The sequence below is a fragment of the Apteryx mantelli genome, chromosome 1 (assembly GCF_036417845.1).
Source record: "Apteryx mantelli isolate bAptMan1 chromosome 1, bAptMan1.hap1, whole genome shotgun sequence".
Classification (NCBI taxonomy): Eukaryota; Metazoa; Chordata; class Aves; order Apterygiformes; family Apterygidae; genus Apteryx; species Apteryx mantelli.
In genome coordinates, this window is record NC_089978.1 from 74,403,719 (window position 1) to 74,419,911 (window position 16,193).

Below are 16,193 nucleotides of genomic sequence, written 5' to 3' on the forward strand. Positions count from 1 at the left end.
GGCCTTCTCCACAAGCCGCACTGCTGGGGTATTGCAAGGGCTGGGCAGTGGGGCAAGTTCTTCAAGTGCCCTGGCAAGAAACTTTCAAGCAATCCAAAGCTATCGCTGGGAGGGGTGGAGAGAGAAGTAATTTATATTTTTGACTCCTGCTAGGTGAGATAGGGAAGGGGGTCCTATTTTAAGCTGGAGTATTTCCTAATTGCAGGAGAGAGCTCCACTTCACAAAGAGTCATTAGAAGAAGGCAGGGAGGCCAGCTGGTGCCTTGTTTGTTTCAGAGCATTTGCGAATGTGATTCCTGATCTAGTGCCAGAGAATTTGGGAGGAAAGTGACTGCTGGTAGTGGTAGTCGAAATGTGATTGCTGCATGTTGTTCAAAGGGGTTTTCTTTGGCACTCTGGAAGAATCATGGATTCAGCATTATCTCATTTCCCCTTTCAAGTAACACTATGGAAATGGGAGATCGTTAATGAAACTGCCTGTCATACGCTTCGGTTTCATGGCATGTTCCTCATTCTGCATGCTGTTTCTAGCTTCAGGTAACTGGCAATAAATGTAGCCAGACTTGGACTGAAATGTGTGAATAAGTTCTTAAAGGAGGCTTATCTTTTGGTCTTACTGTACCATTCCACTGACATAAACATAACATTCCATTTTGCATTTCAGTACTAGTTTTTTGTTTATTTTCCCCAGCTGTCACTATTACTGTTTAATCCTTAAAGATAATAGCAATATGCAGTAATAATGTTGAGGAAGAATGCTTTTGTCCATATTAATGTCAAACAGTGTGATACAATTTCCGTAATATTTTGGCTTAATATGGATATGGTACCAGCAGTAGTACTGAATGGTTCAGCAACTGCTGTAGTGCTCATTCATGATGCTTTCTGAGTACATGAAAGAGGCCTCAGAAGGAGTACAGGATGGCAAATGTAGTATTTATATTTGAAAAAGGTGGCAAAAATAGACTGCTGGAGAATTCTAACTCCAGTCAGCCTAACTTTGACCCCTGTGAGGTATGGATACAGAATCACAGAATCACAGAATGGTTGAGGTTGGAAGGGACCTCTGGAGATCATCTAGTCCAACCCCCTCCTCAAGCAGGGTCACCTAGAGCACGTTGCACAGGATCGCATCCAGGCGCGTTTTGAATATCTCCAGAGAAGGAGACTCCACAACCTCTCTGGGCAACCTGTTCCAGTGCTCTGTCACCCTCACAGTGAAGAAGTTTTTCCTCGTGTTCAGATGGAACTGCCTGTGTTTCAGTTCGTGCCCGTTGCCTCGCGTCCTGTCGTTGGGTACCACTGAAAATAGTCTTACCCCATCCTCTTGACACCCTCCCTTTAGATATTTGTATACATTGATAAGATCCCCTCTCAGTCTTCTCTTCTCTAGGCTAAACAGGCCCAGCTCTCTCAGCCTTTCCTCATAAGAGAGATGCTCCAGTCCCCTAATCATCTTTGTAGCCCTTCGCTGGACTTGCTCCAGTAGTGCCACATCCCTCTTGTACTGGGGAGCCCAGAACTGGACGCAGTACTCCAGATGTGGCCTCACCAGGGCTGAGTAGAGGGGGAGGATCACCTCCCTCGACCTGCTGGCAACACTCTTCCTCATGCACCCCAGGATACCATTGGCCTTCTTGGCCGCAAGGGCACATTGCTGCCTCATGCTTAACTTGGTGTCCACCAGCACTCCCAGGTCCTTCTCCACAGAGCTGCTCTCCAGCAGGTCAACCCCCAACCTGTACTGGTGCATGGGGTTATTCCTCCCCAGGTGCAGGACCCTGCACTTGCCTTTGCTGAACTTCATGAGGTTCCTCTCTGCCCAGCTCTCCAGCCTGTCCAGGTCTCTCTGAATGGCAGCACAGCCTTCTGGGGTATTGGCCACTCCTCCCAGTTTTGTATCATCAGCAAACTTGCTGAGGGTGCACTCTGTGCCTTCATCCAGGTCACTGATGAAGAAGTTGAACAAGACTGGACCCAGTACTGACCCCTGGGGGACACCACTAGCTACAGGCCTCCAACTAGACTCTGCGCTGTTGATCACAACCCTCTGAGCTCTGCCATTCAGCCACTTCTCAATCCACCTCACTGTCCACTCATCTAACCCACACTTCCTGAGCTTGTCTCTGAGGATGTTCTGGGAGACAGTGTCAAAAGCCTTGCTGAAGCCTAGGTAGACAACATCCTCTGCTCTCCCCTCATCTACCCAGCCAGTCATTCCATCATAGAAGGCTATCAGATTTATTAGGCATGATTTCCCCTTGGTGAAGCCATGCTGACTACTCCTGATCACCTTCTTGTCCTCCACATGCTTGGAGATAGCCTCCAGGATGAGCTGCTCTATCACCTTTCCAGGGATGCAGGTGAGGCATACAGTTAATAGTCAACTTATAGGCACTTAGAGATTAGTACAGCATTTTAAAATATACAGATTTCTAAGAGCAGGGCAGGTGAACAACCATAATAAATACAGGGGAGGGAGTAAATGGTATTTATCTGTTGACACTGCCTAGCATGAATTCTCATAAGCAAATAAGAAAAATATATTCTAGAGCCATGATGTTTAACTTTGTTGGAGCACAAAGTCTTGCTGCTTCTCTCCCTCCTCATATCCACCCATCTTCTCTTGTCACTTGCCACTGCCTTCACACCACTCGCTGAAATACTGCTGCTATCACCTTCCTTTCCATCATTTTCTGTGTGCTTGGTCTGTTGCTTGGTGTCACTGCTGTTGGCCTTGTTTAGTAGTGAAGCACACGGGAGATTGGAAATGATAGTCTAGGTGAAATTGCCGGAAGGCTGATATGCAGCTGATTTGAAAAAAGGCATTTGGACAAGAATTCTTGTTTTGACACGAAGCCACCACCACCGTCCTGACAGCAACTTGCAGGAGTATCTCCTTTCCACCTCTGTTCAGTAACTTGATCAGTGACCTGGAGGCAAGAACTGAAAGTTGGCTATGAAATTTGAAGGTGGCCTTGAGCTTGGGGGTGGGGAGGGGAACAGGAGCTGAATTCAAAGAGATCTTGGCAAACTGGAGAGAGGGCCCACAACGAAGAAGTTGAAACCTCATAAAGAGAAGTGCTAAGTGTTGTGCTTGTGACGGAGAATTCGAATGGCGGGGGACTGGGCAGCCGTACATCAAGGAAAGGATCTGGAGGACATGTTGAAGTGAGTCAGCCATATGACATTCTTGCACAGAAGATCAAATCTTATTTTGGGAATGTTGTATGTAAAATGTAAAGGAGGGCCCATTGGCCAAACTTGGTGTTGGTGAGGTCTTGGTGGCAGTACCATCTGTTTTTCATTACTGCACTTTGAGAATGATGTAAAAAAAACTGGAGCGAGGCCAGCGGAGAGGGGAAAAAAAAGTGCTGTAAACAGTTTTCAGAGGAAGTAACCTTTCATTCTCTATGTCTGCTGAAGTGGGATAAGAAGCAATCAGCTTTATTTTTAACAACCGAAGATTAATAGGGAAAATTGTTAGTTATTAGAATAGTAAAATAGTTTACCCTAAGGAGTTTCTGTAATATTGTTCGAATGAAATTCTTAAGAACAGAGTAAGGTTGACAATGTTGCAGGTTTTTCTGCTTTTATGTTGCGGGGGAGAGGGTGACAGGAGGAGCAGAGGATGATGGGACAGACACAGACCAGAATGATCTCTTCAGATCCCTTTTAGTATGATGGCTTCTATTTTCCATCAGAAGCCTGACCTAAAATTGAAAGTTTAAGGTACAAATTCTCACCTCAGAGGAATGCTGACATTCCTGTCAGGAATGCTGGTCCCATATCCAATATGCTTCAAAAATCCAAAGTTAGCATGAAATGGTCAGTAATTTTTGTTTTCTCCTACTTTGCCTGAGCATTTGTCTTTTGGCAGACAATAAAGCACTGTAGTCTGCTGTCTTCTTCAAGTAGCAAAATCAAAAAAAAAAAATTTTTTCGGAAGAGGCTGTGTATTCATTGCTGAAAAAGCCTGAGAGCGATTGTTCTGCCAGATGAGGATAATGGGCCTTGTTAAAGCCAGAAGGAAGGCACTTAAAGACAGGAATGCCTGCAGCACCCACTAGCTGGTACATGATGTTTTACTGCAGTCTAGGAACAAGGTTGCTTCCATGAATGACAAATCTATTTGGGTTGTGAGTTAATGTGTCTGCAGTCTCTGTAAGTGAATTAGGAAGAATATGGTAGCCTTACCCTGGAATTAGAATTCTTCTCTCTCAAAAAAAAATCCCATTTCCTTTTTCTGTGTGCTGTTCTGCCAGAAAGGAGATGGTTGCTGATGGGTTGAAGCCAGAGGAGCAAAGTGGGATCTCTGCCCTGACATATCCTTGATCATTGCCTGTCAGTTTGGGATGATAAGTGCCTGCTACTGTGCTGCCTACATGTGGCAGGGCATGTGTCTCCTCACATGTCAGGATCCAGACTCTGATCCATACTGGGCAAAAAGTAGCTCAGCTGTTTGTCTTAACCCCTCACGTGAACCATACAGAAGAAGGCAGAAAAGAATGGCAGTGGTGGTTTCTTGTCTTTCTGGCCACAAGAATCCTGACTTCAGGGTCTGCTTGATGCAGTGCTCGGCCCTGAAAATGGAAATATTACAGTAACCATAACCATGGACAGATTCAAAGTAGGTAACTAGATGAACAGTAATATCTTTAGGGACTGAAAAAGTAATCGGTGAGTAGTATTTATTGTACTGGCTGGCAAATGCCATTGTTTAACTGCCATGTTAAACAAGAGAAACACAGCTTTTACTTCTTCCAGGAGCGCACAGGCAGAAAGGTCAAGTCTCGTACTGTTACTCCTAAGCATGTTCAAGGAAGCTTTTCACAGCTCCCAACAGCAAATGTTTCCTCCATCAGCTGCTGTGATTGCAGTCCCACAGTGCCATAGGGATGCCATCTGCTTGCGTCTAGCACTTGAGCCTGTGGGGTCTGCTGTGTTATTTAGTGCCAGCGTGCAGATGCTGACAGGTGTAGGAGAGGGGAGAGGTCCCCAGGGGACTCAGAAACTACGAGCCTGGCAGTGAGGGTGGTTTTTCCCATCACTTCCTGGTGAGGGACTCTCAGCCACACAGGGCAACTCATTGTAGTGCAAGTACTCTGGGCCTGTCTCCACTGCAGCAATAGTGTTTTGTCAAGAGCTGTGTTAAATGTTACCGTGAGTTCAAGAGGAAAGAAATGAGTGTCTATCCTTTTAGCAGAACAGGAGAACTTTTACTGGTGCCATTTGAATGTCTGCAATTTCAGGTTCGTGCCTGACTCCAAGTTAGGCTGGTTTTGGGATACAACTCTGATGTAAATGAATTTGCTGTTAGCCCTCGATTGCCTGTCTGTGAGCTCACCTGAGATTTAGAGTTAAGTCTTTCATGGCAGTTTTGATTGACACTGAAAGAAAGGACTTCAAGTGAAGCCCTGAAGGCTTTTTCCCCTCTTTGTTTTTTAAAAAGGCTACGTCTTTATAACTTTTCAATATTTGACAGGAAAGCAGTGGCTTGACAACAGAGGATTTGGGGTGGGAAGGAGACCTAGGTCAGTAAGGGCAGTCCTTTACTACAGGTGACCATAACGTGGGATCAGGCTTTTGTAGAAGGAATAAATGCTGCAACCATGATGGCAGAGTTGTCCAGAGTTTGGGTGAGGTGAACAGCAAAGGGGCACAATGAGAAATGAAACTTCAGCGTGTTATACTCTGAGGAAGCTTGTGTTATGATCAACAATTTCCCTCTTAATTTCTTCTCTCTCTGAGAAACAGAAGCTCAAAACCAAATGGAGAAGTATATAAATGCTGTGTTTGAATGATCTATGCAGATAACATATTACGAGAATGTGGTGACAGCAAATTTTGTGAAGAAGAAACTTGTGAAAAGGTGTTGATTTTTCAGGGTTTGTGGATCTCTGGCTCCATCTGCTGATGAGATTCCTGCGGGATCCCGCAGCTCCGGGGCCAGGCCAGGCTGCCAGAGGGAAACCTCTGACAATTAGGGGAGTTAGAGGTGTAGGCTGTGGTTGAAGACACGGCCGATTCCACAGGCTATAGAACGGGATTTTTTGTAAAGGGAAATACTTTTAAACTGTCAAAAAGAAATTGATTTGAATAAAACAGTTGCAAAAACTGTGGGCGCACATCTTGCATGACCAGTGGTAGTAGCAATCTCGGTTAATTGGTAGTATTCTGAGAATTTGTTGCAAAGAAAGAAAATAAGGGAGATGATAAATTGCAGTTCAGATCTGTCTCAGACCTCAGCACAACAAGAAAGTGCACAGACAAGTCTATAATTTATTATGAGTCAAGGATTTTAATTACCTTGATATTTGCAGGGGGAAACATGCAATTCATATTCAAATGACTTCTGAAATGTATTAAAGCCACTTTTTAATTACAAGGGGAAGTGCTTTACTGATTCTGATTAATTGAGAAGGGTAATTGCAAACCTTGAGAGGGCTGGGATCAAGAGGTCCTAACAAGATGATAAATGCTGTTTTCACAAAGACCCCTCAGTTTGAGTGTATGGGTGGCTGTGGCTTACTCCCTCCCTCTTCCATAGCCTACCAGAGGTGACATCCTCATTGCTAACCTGGCAGGTGGACAGCATGTGCCACCCATTCCAGCCCAGGGAAGCTATGTGAGAAGCTTATGCTGATTGAACTTTGGCTGAAATGGAGAGATGCCCCTTTCGTGCTCCCTCTTTCCGCCTTGTACTGGGTATGGCACTCGCTGGACTCTGGCTCTGCACTGGCTGAATTTGACTACCCCCCCCTCCTCAAAGTGGATGGCCTTCTGCTGGTTTGGTGGGCTGCACTGGCTGGGAGAGGGCTCTGATGGGAGCCAGAGATGGCCTAAAGAAGGATGCTGCTCTTTGCAGCTGGGATTAGAGGTAAGGGGAGGAAGGAGTGTGGTGGTGGGGAAAGGAAGAGCAGGGGAAGGGGGGAGGAAAGGAACTAGGCTTTGCCCTTTTGGTGGTGGTGAACTCCTAGATCAGCTCAGTCATCTCATGTATAGCTACACCCTCAGCGAGCTGGAACAACTGAGGCATGAATACAAGTTTCCTTCTGCTTATTTTGCTCTGGAAGCAGTGATCTCATAGGGTGGCAAGGCAGACAGCTGGAGGGTGTGACTGTCTGGCTTGTCCAACAGCCCCTGGCCATGTGGGCATCTCAAAGATCTCCTTGTCCTTGAGGAGGATTACCCAAACTGCCCGAAGTAGGGAGTAGGATACAAACTAGTCTGGGAGCTGCAGAGTGATAACCATCCTGGAGCAGCCATGGGGATCTGTCTCCACCCATGTGTGGCTGTTCTGGTTCATGCTGGTCTGCTAGAGAAGCAAAGAAAAATACTTTGGAAAATGTGGGTCTGAGGCAATGCTTCCCTCCCATAGTCAACCTTCACTTGGTAGAACTAGTCTAATTCCATTCCTGCCTCAGGTCTGTCCCCTCTCCTCTACCATGGGTGCCTGCTCGTTGCCACAGTGTCACAGCTGCCGCTTCATCTTCTGCTGCTGCTGGAAGCTCTGGTGCCTAATCAAGCTTGGTGGGACCTTGTGGTTTCTGACCAGAGCTTTTTCTGCACCGTGCTGCCCAGTATGCTCGAACTGGGTGAGTGGAGCCAACAGTACTTATGGCAGTGCTTGTTAGCATGGACTCTGTGCTACATCCATGTAATATGGGGCTGGCCTTGTCCTGCACTCCTGTGCCATAATTTTGTTCACAAGATTTCTTTTAGCGCAGATCTCTTGGAAAATGTGTTGATGAGACTGGGACCAACTGTTGCAAAGTGAACAAAACTTATAAAACTGCTCTTAACTTGACACTTGCCATGCTACTTTTGAGAGACAAAGCTGTGGTGCCTTCTTTCTCCTAAGCTAGTAACTGTTTAATGATAAATTTAGTACAACTTTGCTGCTGTTTGTGTACTGTTAGGGCCTTCGCAGGAAGAGATAAGAAGTTCAAATGAGGAAGCAGTATGCAGTAGTATAGGAAACAGCAGTTTGGAAAGATAACTTAAATTGTAAAATTCTCCACAGAAAATGGTTAGTGATAAATTTAAGTGGCTTAAAGACAGAAATAGAAAAAGTAAGAAGTAGGATGTGGAGAGATATGGTGGAGAAGAGAGAGCAAAATTAGTATCTGCTGGTATGGAATAGCAGTATTTGGCACATATGATCAAAACAAGTAAGAAGTTTTAATGAGATAAATGTGCATTTTCTGACATCTTGTAAGAAAGCCCTAGAAGGCAACATTTTGTGCCACAGCCTTGAATACATCTCTGAGATGCATTGAATGTTGCAGATAAGTACACTACAGTGTACTTAGTTTTGACTATCTGCATAGACATGACTTGTGTATTACCTTATGATCACTGTCTCAGCTCTGTGAAAATGGCCAGCACAAGTGCCATGTCTCAGGGCAATACATAAGCTTTTCTCTTTAAAATCTGCCATAAATTTGGGGCTGGTCATGCTTGCTTTCACTGTTTTGAAGCATCAGGGGCAAGTAGTCAAGTTTGCACACAATGTATTAGCTTTTACCTTCTATATTTGCCAAAATAAGTACGAGGCTAAAGAAGACAAGCGTGTTAGTGGTCTTTTCATAAACAGATGAATCAGTGAGTTCCTTTCTGACTGCAAAGTGACCCAGGAAAAAATAGCAATTTTCTTTAATTCACTGATAAGCTCTACAAACATACTTTACAACCCCTGTTGCCAAAGAGTGGTTAAATAGTGTTAGGAGGGTCAGATATGTACGATTAGAAAATATTAAACCTTTAAAAATTGCTGAGCATACTCTGTACAAGCCACTATTTAAATGGAAGAAAGCTACCTTTAGACAGATTGCACAGTTTGAGATCTGCATCTTTGTAATTTTTTCCTCTGTAACCAGTAGCAGGTCAAAAGCCACATTATTAAGAGTGTCCAGTGGAATATGCTGGTGGGTAGATTTGCTCTTGCATGTGAACTGTCACCTGCTGTATGAGCTGAACTGGGAACCCAATTCTGCCTAGATGCATGTCCTGCTTGCCGCCTGTGGAAATTAGGTTGTGGCCTTGTGAACCTTCTGCTTATACAGCTTTTGCCATCGTGGCGCTCTGTCCCTGTCACTGGCAGTGAGCAAGGTTTTGTTAACTACTTAATATAGCTCTGATTGTGTAGCGCATGGCAAGGGAGCATTGTAGGTCTTAAGGGTATTACTGCTTTAACTTGTAAAGGATTGTCTGGCGCCTTTGAAGTGACATGCAACAGATTCAAACTCCCTTAGGAAAACTGAATTTAGGCCGCTGTCCGCTCGACGGAGATGACACTTAATTCTTGTTCAGTCATGCAGGTTGATCACACTAACCTGCTCTAGGAGGTGGTGGTTGGTTTCTGTTCCCAATTAGTCCTTCCCTTGTGCTAAGGTTGCCAAAGAAGGCAGTGGTCTTCCAAGAGATGGAGAGGAGGAGTGAAATTGGCTGCCTTCATCTCAGAGAAGAAGCAAATCAAGGGTATTTCTTCTTTCTCAGCAGGTGGGAGAGTGGGGAAAGAGGGTCTTCCACCACCCCGTGGCATTGGTGCCATTGGGAGGGACAGTCTGGCAGTCAGATAGGGCGCCTCTGCCTTGCTGCACACTGCTCCCCCCTAACTCCAGATGTTGCTCTTCCCTGTTACAGACCCAGGACTCTGTCACACTCATTGACATGTCTGGGTGATAAACTCAGTGTTGCCTGTTTCTGTTCTTTCAGTCCCCTGAAAGAGGATACTCGTGGAGACAACCATGCAACAGGCACATGTGGGGCCCCTTCTGAAATAGGACGCTGAAATTAGCCGCAATTCACTTCTCTAAGCACTGTCTAATCACCCCGAGGACCATTGGTAACAGCATAAAAAAACACAAATTAAAGTATACCTCAGAGGGGACTGAAGTTGTCACAAGTATCTTCAGTCCCTGGAGCACCAGGAAATTTGTAAGATGAAAACACCTGAATGATCCCGAGAAGTGAATCTACAGCCCTTTGCTGTGGGTTCCCTTTTCAGGTCTTCGTACTTTCGTCATTTTAAAAATGCAACATAGTTACAGCTAGACTGTTTTCTGCAGGGGAGGGGATTTGCTTCCTTTCCTCCTTGGTGATTTAGGGATGGAGAATTTGTGTGACAGGGGCTGAACTCTAAACTTTGATGAATTCAGGTTTTTTTTTCCCTCTTTACTGCATAAATTTTTTTACAGGGTGAAAGAAGGAAGTGGTTTGCTAAGTCACTTTTTTTTTTCTTTTATCACAACTTCCACTAAGCCACAGGGAAAAGACAAAAACAGTGAGTACTCAATGTAAAGCTATATATGGGAAAAAATTGCTTATTGCAAAGCTGCTGTCAGCGAGTCTACACCCTGTCAGTAAGTGTCCGCATGTTTATACTTACGGGCTGTCTTTGACTTCTGTATGTATGCAAGTTATGCTATTTTCAAAGCCAAAAGTTTGGCAACGTATCAAATTATACTGTCTTTCAGTCGTTTGCAGGGAGATTCTTACGAACAGAAGCTGTATATGGGAACAGTGATAAATGGGGTCAGGAAGAGGATAAATAATAGCTTAGCTTGCTGGGTTTTATTACTACTAAAATCTGGTGGCACCAGTGATAGAGCTTTGAACACCGTTGTTTATTTTTCTTGAAATGTTTGAAAGTGTTCTGGTGTTCCTGATACTCCTTTAGCTGTTGCTCGTCTGGAGCATTTTTAAGGAAGCTGTTTTGTCCTCATTCAGCCTTACAGAACAGAGAATTCATGGTCGGTTTGGCAAACGTCCTGTTGCTGATTGTTTGAGTAATGGGGTAATTATGAGTGCTGATTTGGTTGAGAAGGGGATGTTTTTTAGAAACATAACAGCAAGAGTAATTAAACCTGAAAGCGTAATTTCAGCGGAACAGCTTTGTTTCTATCTGTTACAGAAGTTTTGTCTCTTCTGATATGACTGAGTTCTCCGTGTTCAAAAGTCAGTCAATTCTCCAGTGAAACAAAGCTTTTAAAGAAGGGCATTTGTGCTTTTTTGCTTTAAGACATTCACTGTAGCTTAAGAATCGTATGGTTTTTACATGCTTTAAAATGTTATGAAAAGTCCATAGGAGATATTTTTATTTTTTGCACTGGATCCAAAAGTAATTTCTGTGGTGTTGTTAATGGGGTTGTTTGTTTGCATTTTACATTATTCAGCATTTTCAGGATTAATTAGTTTTGTTTCTTTTGCACCGTGAATTTCTTTTTCAACATGGATGCTTGCATGAATATAAACTACAAGTTTTAACAGCTTTGAAGCCAAAATGTTACATACTCAAAAATGAAGATTTATTTGGTGACTGAAAATTGTAGCTTGCTTGTCTACATCTCTTAAGTCTTTATGATTATTCAGCTTTATTATTCTAGACACATAAGCTACTTCGTATGTTCTGCATTAGAGAGCACATTAGTTCTTACTGTAGAAATAATTATATTCTTATTTTCTGACCTTGGTTTGTTGCTAAAGTGATAATCTCTCATTATAAGGAACCACTGCGTTCTATCTTTCTGGGAAATGCCAGTGAGAGTATAGGGCCCTCTCCACTGCGTTTGGTCTCCTGTGCTATCTAGAGTGTTTTCTTTCCCTTTTTTTCCACCTTCTTTTGGAATGTGTCTCCTGTTGTTTTTTTTCTGGCAGTAGGGACTCTTTGTGAGACAGCTGTGTAATACGTTCACAGCCAAAGACCTTGGCTGCTTATGGGCTAAGTTGACAAGCCCTATTTTGTACAGCAGCACCCTTTGCAATGCTGAGCAATTTTGCCGCCTTGCTGTTCGGCTCATTATTCTTATACCGTGAGAAGTTAAAGGCTCCGAGACATTCTCTGGAGCCTAGAGGCAGATTGTCCAGGCACAACGCTTGCAGCCATAAAGTAGTGTCGCCTCTGTTTGCCACTTTGGCAATCATTTGGTTAGGCGCCATGGTTGGCGGTGCCTATAAGCATATATATTTTCCTGAGGTTGCTAGGACCTCTTCCACCTGCATTAAGCAGAATGTGTAATCTTCTGCCTTGGCAATCTTATTCCTGACTTCAGATCCACTTTCTGGCAGCAGAGCAGGCATCCAGGATAATTAGAAGCAAACTTTGCCAACTGAATTCTGATTTTGTATTTCTTTTCATTTCAGTATAAAGGATACAAAGTCTTGATGAGAGGCTTTTCTTTTTCTACTTGCAATGTAGCGTTAGTCCTTGTAAATTATTTGTTAGATAAAAATCAAAGGGGCCAGGAGAATAATTATGGGGCAATCAAAAGAGGAAGCAGTTTTTAATCAGGCTGCTGTGTTTTTGTTCACATTTATTTAACCCTGACGACAAGCATTTTGGAGAAGAAACATCAGACTGCCTAATGCTCCCATTCTCTCAGCGAAAGGGCAGAGTCAGCCTGGAGCCTATTTAGAGACCTCCCGTTACATCTGCAGCAAAATCGGATCTCGGCAGTTGCATGTCTGGAGCGAAAGCAATTGGCTCCTTTGCAGCCCCAGAAGGACTCGCTGCTTCTAGGGGCACAAAACAGGCCATAGGCAAAGCGTCAAAGTTGTTCCTCTGGCGACGTGGGGCAGCTGCTCTTCTGGCTCCTTCCTTAGTCACCTGTTTTCAGGCTCTGCCTATTTTTTTTTTCCTAAGCTTTCCATCATCCAGTAAGCCATCTGGCTCCAGAGGCTTTTTAATCCATTTTGAAGGGCTTTTTATCCTATTATAAGAGACTGAAGTAAACTTTCTTGATATGTCTACAGTAGAATGCAAGCAGAAGATGACTTGTTTAAAAATAAGACTTTTCAGGTTATCTTCATGTATCATAAAGAAATAAAATGTTTAAAGAGTGTGTTTATGATTGGATTTGAAAAGCTCTTTTTGAAGAGTCTTTAATTCCAAGACAATAAAATAATTCTGAAAGGAAGAGTTCATGTCTAGAATGTGAAACTGCTTGTGCCTTGTTTTTTTCCACACATTCTAGGTTATTAAAATTAATTCAAACTGAATTTTCTGGCTGTAACAGTCCTCCATTCCCCCACTCATGATCTTTTTTTTATTAAAAATTTTTCCCCTTGGAGTTCAAAGTCCATATGAATAATTATATCTATCTTAAAGCTGCATGAGCTTGCTGGCTTATTTGTTTTACCATTCTCTTATAAGAAGCTTATCTACAGATGGTAAGATAAAACTGATTCATTCTGTCTCTCATGTTTTCTGCTTTGCATACCTATTCATGCATTGATCATTGACTGATTAACAGTGTAACCTTCTAGTTATAATACCAGCCTGCATCTTCAGCCCCTGGTCTGTCATTCCCTTCTGCTCTGAGCTTGGGCACAATCTGAATTATTACAGCATACTTGCATTAATATGTGCTTCCATCTGACTGTAGAAAGAATAATTAAAAATGAGAAATAAGGCAGTAGTTGTCCAGTAGGGGGAGGTATTATAAAGCTGAGTTTAAAGTGGTATTCCACTAGCTGGAGAAAAATGTGTGTTTTTGCAGCTTTTGGGGCTGTATTTTATGAATTCATTGGCTAGTTTTCTCATCAGGGCGGGTATATGAGTGGAGAAAGCTCAAAGGAAAGGAGGAAGCCTAAAGAACTTACATTCAGGTAGACAGAAGACATTCCCATGCTCGTTTTTATATGTCTTTGTTTTTACTGAAATAAAATAATTGGAACGAGAGCGATAACCTCCAGGTCGCTCTGAAACAGCGCGAGGGCATTTGTTTTGGAGATGAAGGTGCAGTTAGCCCAGTTAGCCCAGGCTGCAAAAGGGGAATGAGAAACACTGCCTGTGCTGGCTGTGCCACAAAAAGCAGCCGGCCCGGTGGTGCTGCCTTGGCTCTCTCCCTCCATTCCTTAATCGCTTAGGCTAGTTTGCTCAGTGGTTGTTTTGCTCTGAAAGCAGATAGATGTTGAACAGCGAGCTAAATTATGGCAGGGACCTGCATTGGTAGAAGTTAAAAACCCCAACAGCTATTGTGAAAATGTAGCAATAACGCTTGATCAGCTGGAGTAACTCGTAGCCATAAATCCATAGCATTGCTTTGCAGGTACGTGTAAATAGTTGGAGTGCCTCCGTGCTTAGCACTATGCACAGATTAAATATGCATATCCCATTTCTTCAGGATTGTTTGATTGCTAAGGGGAACAGGGCAAGAAACATCAAAACAGATGCTGAAGTTGCATTAGACAAGGAAGGAAACGTGCAATTGGTTAATTATTTAACTCCTCGAATCAACCATTTTAGGCTCCTGTGAAGCTTTGAAATTTCTGTCAAAGTTCACGTCCTTAGATTTGTGCCTTGATTTATCTCTGCCCATTTCCTTTCGTCATTATCCGTGTTAGTAGCAGTCCACAGCACTGCATGGTGTTCCTTGGCACCAAAACCCGTGTGCAGGGACTCGCCACCGCAGTGCAGAGAGGCACGAAGTTTCACTTGTGATCGGCGCATTAGCCGCGTGCTGCTGAGGTTCTTGTAAGAGGTTGTTTACATCTTCCTTCGCTCGCTGTGCATGGGCACTCCCAAAACTGGGACCGTTTCAGGTGGTGGCGTCCAGGTGTCGTTGGCTGGGCGCTGCCTGTTTGCCTGGAGGGCCCTGGCGTATGTCCCAGCAGCGCTTCCCTACTTCCCCGCGCCCTTGGAGACAGGGCAGGGAGAAGGCTCTCCAAGTAAAAACACAGGGAAGAGTGGTTGATTTTAATCTCATCTTTTTTGTTTTGACTTGAGAGAGTGTTTTTCTTCCAGACCTTGTGAGAAATAGTAGAAAGGGAACAGTCTGGAAACACTTCTCTCGAGAGACTCACTGCGGCAATAAGCTGGGCTGGAAGTAGGGGATGGAGAAACCTTCTCCCCCTCCTGCCCCCGCCATCGCCGCCTTCTGACCAAGTGTCCTCTGGGGCATTCGCACGCTGTTCTTGTAATGCTCTTCTGATTTTTTGGGGGCCTTTTATGCTGCCCTGAAAGCAGCTTTTTCTATCACTTTGAAAATCTTCAGAGTAAACTTAATCAAAGTTCTATGGTGTGTTTTAAACTTAAAAAATAATAATAATAAAAAAGATGTTGGAGAGAGAAGAAAGACCAGTAACACTGATAAAGGCTTCTCTGTGTAGAATGAGAATTCTGCTAAAGCTTTATCTTTTCTAGTTCTGTAGTTAACAGGCATCTTCTGTAACTAAGAACTCATGAAAAAATGTATTAATAATAAATCCCAGTAAGTCTAATTATTATTCTCTAATCCAAGATATACTGGTTTTTAGCATCTTTGATTACAGTTCATGTCTCTTTGAACATAGTGGAAAATAATTGGTCATAACCTATCAGTCTTAAAAAGTTTGTATACCTACAGTCACCGGTATAATAATATGTTCACAAGATTTTGAGAGAGCACTTCAATCCTGCAAAATACTTTTTCAGGCATGAGATATTAATAAAATTCAGGCGTGTAATATCAAGAAAAGTTCTTTGTAGGGCTGAATTGAAAATTGAAGCATGAGACTTGAACCACATAATAAAATATTTTTATAGTTTGGGATGAATGAAGGACTGCATAGTTTGTATTTAGATTCCACCTTTCACTACTTAGACGCAGGTGAATATTTTCCTCTAATAAAGTATTGACAGTACCATGATTATCAGCCACAGTCCAGTATCAGTGCTAGCAGAGCTTTTTCTTTGGGGGAGGGAAGAAGGTTGGTTGCATGAGTAAAGAGGAATGCACTGAAAAATGAAGGCTCGATCTTCAAAGTACAGAACATAAAAGGAGGCTATATATTGCTGGTAACAAGAAAAGCAATGGTAACTTGGCTGGCCCTCAAAAATTCTTATGGAATGTGAAAGATTCAGGTAGCCCAGTCCTATGCAAAAAGAATGTAGTCTGTTTCAAAAAAAGTATTATAAACAACAGATAGAGACTGGAAGGTAAAAGAAGGTGGGGGAGTAGCAGGCACTCACTCAGGAAATTTTTTCCTGTGGAGCTAGAGCCATCTGAGCTGCTTTCTGGAAACATTTAAGCACCTTAGTGGAGAAATATCATTTGCATTCCCACCATCTCTCAAAAAAACACCTTTACAACATATATTAGAGAGTCAGAATTTAAGGTTCAGCTGTTTGAATAATTTCAGATTTGAAACCTCGTTTCTTACGAGAATTGGTGTGGATCCTATAAGGCAGAAAAGAAGTCCAGTTTGGA

General features: G+C 43.2%; 1 protein-coding gene across 5 annotated transcripts in view; it reads left to right on the top strand.

Annotated features, from left to right (window-relative positions):
- The window catches only part of LIMS1 (LIM zinc finger domain containing 1), an 82,105-nt gene that overhangs the window by 26,667 nt on the left and 39,245 nt on the right, over window positions 1-16,193 (top strand). The window contains exon 1 of one of the 5 annotated variants that reach the window (XM_067295170.1): window positions 10,279-10,288. The exons of 3 other annotated variants lie outside the window; for them this stretch is intronic. The gene's annotated coding sequence lies outside the window, so the exon portion shown is untranslated. Of the gene's footprint in view, window positions 1-10,278; window positions 10,289-10,332; window positions 10,368-16,193 lie in introns of those variants that run through there. One more of the 5 variants, XM_067295178.1, reaches the window with a different exon arrangement.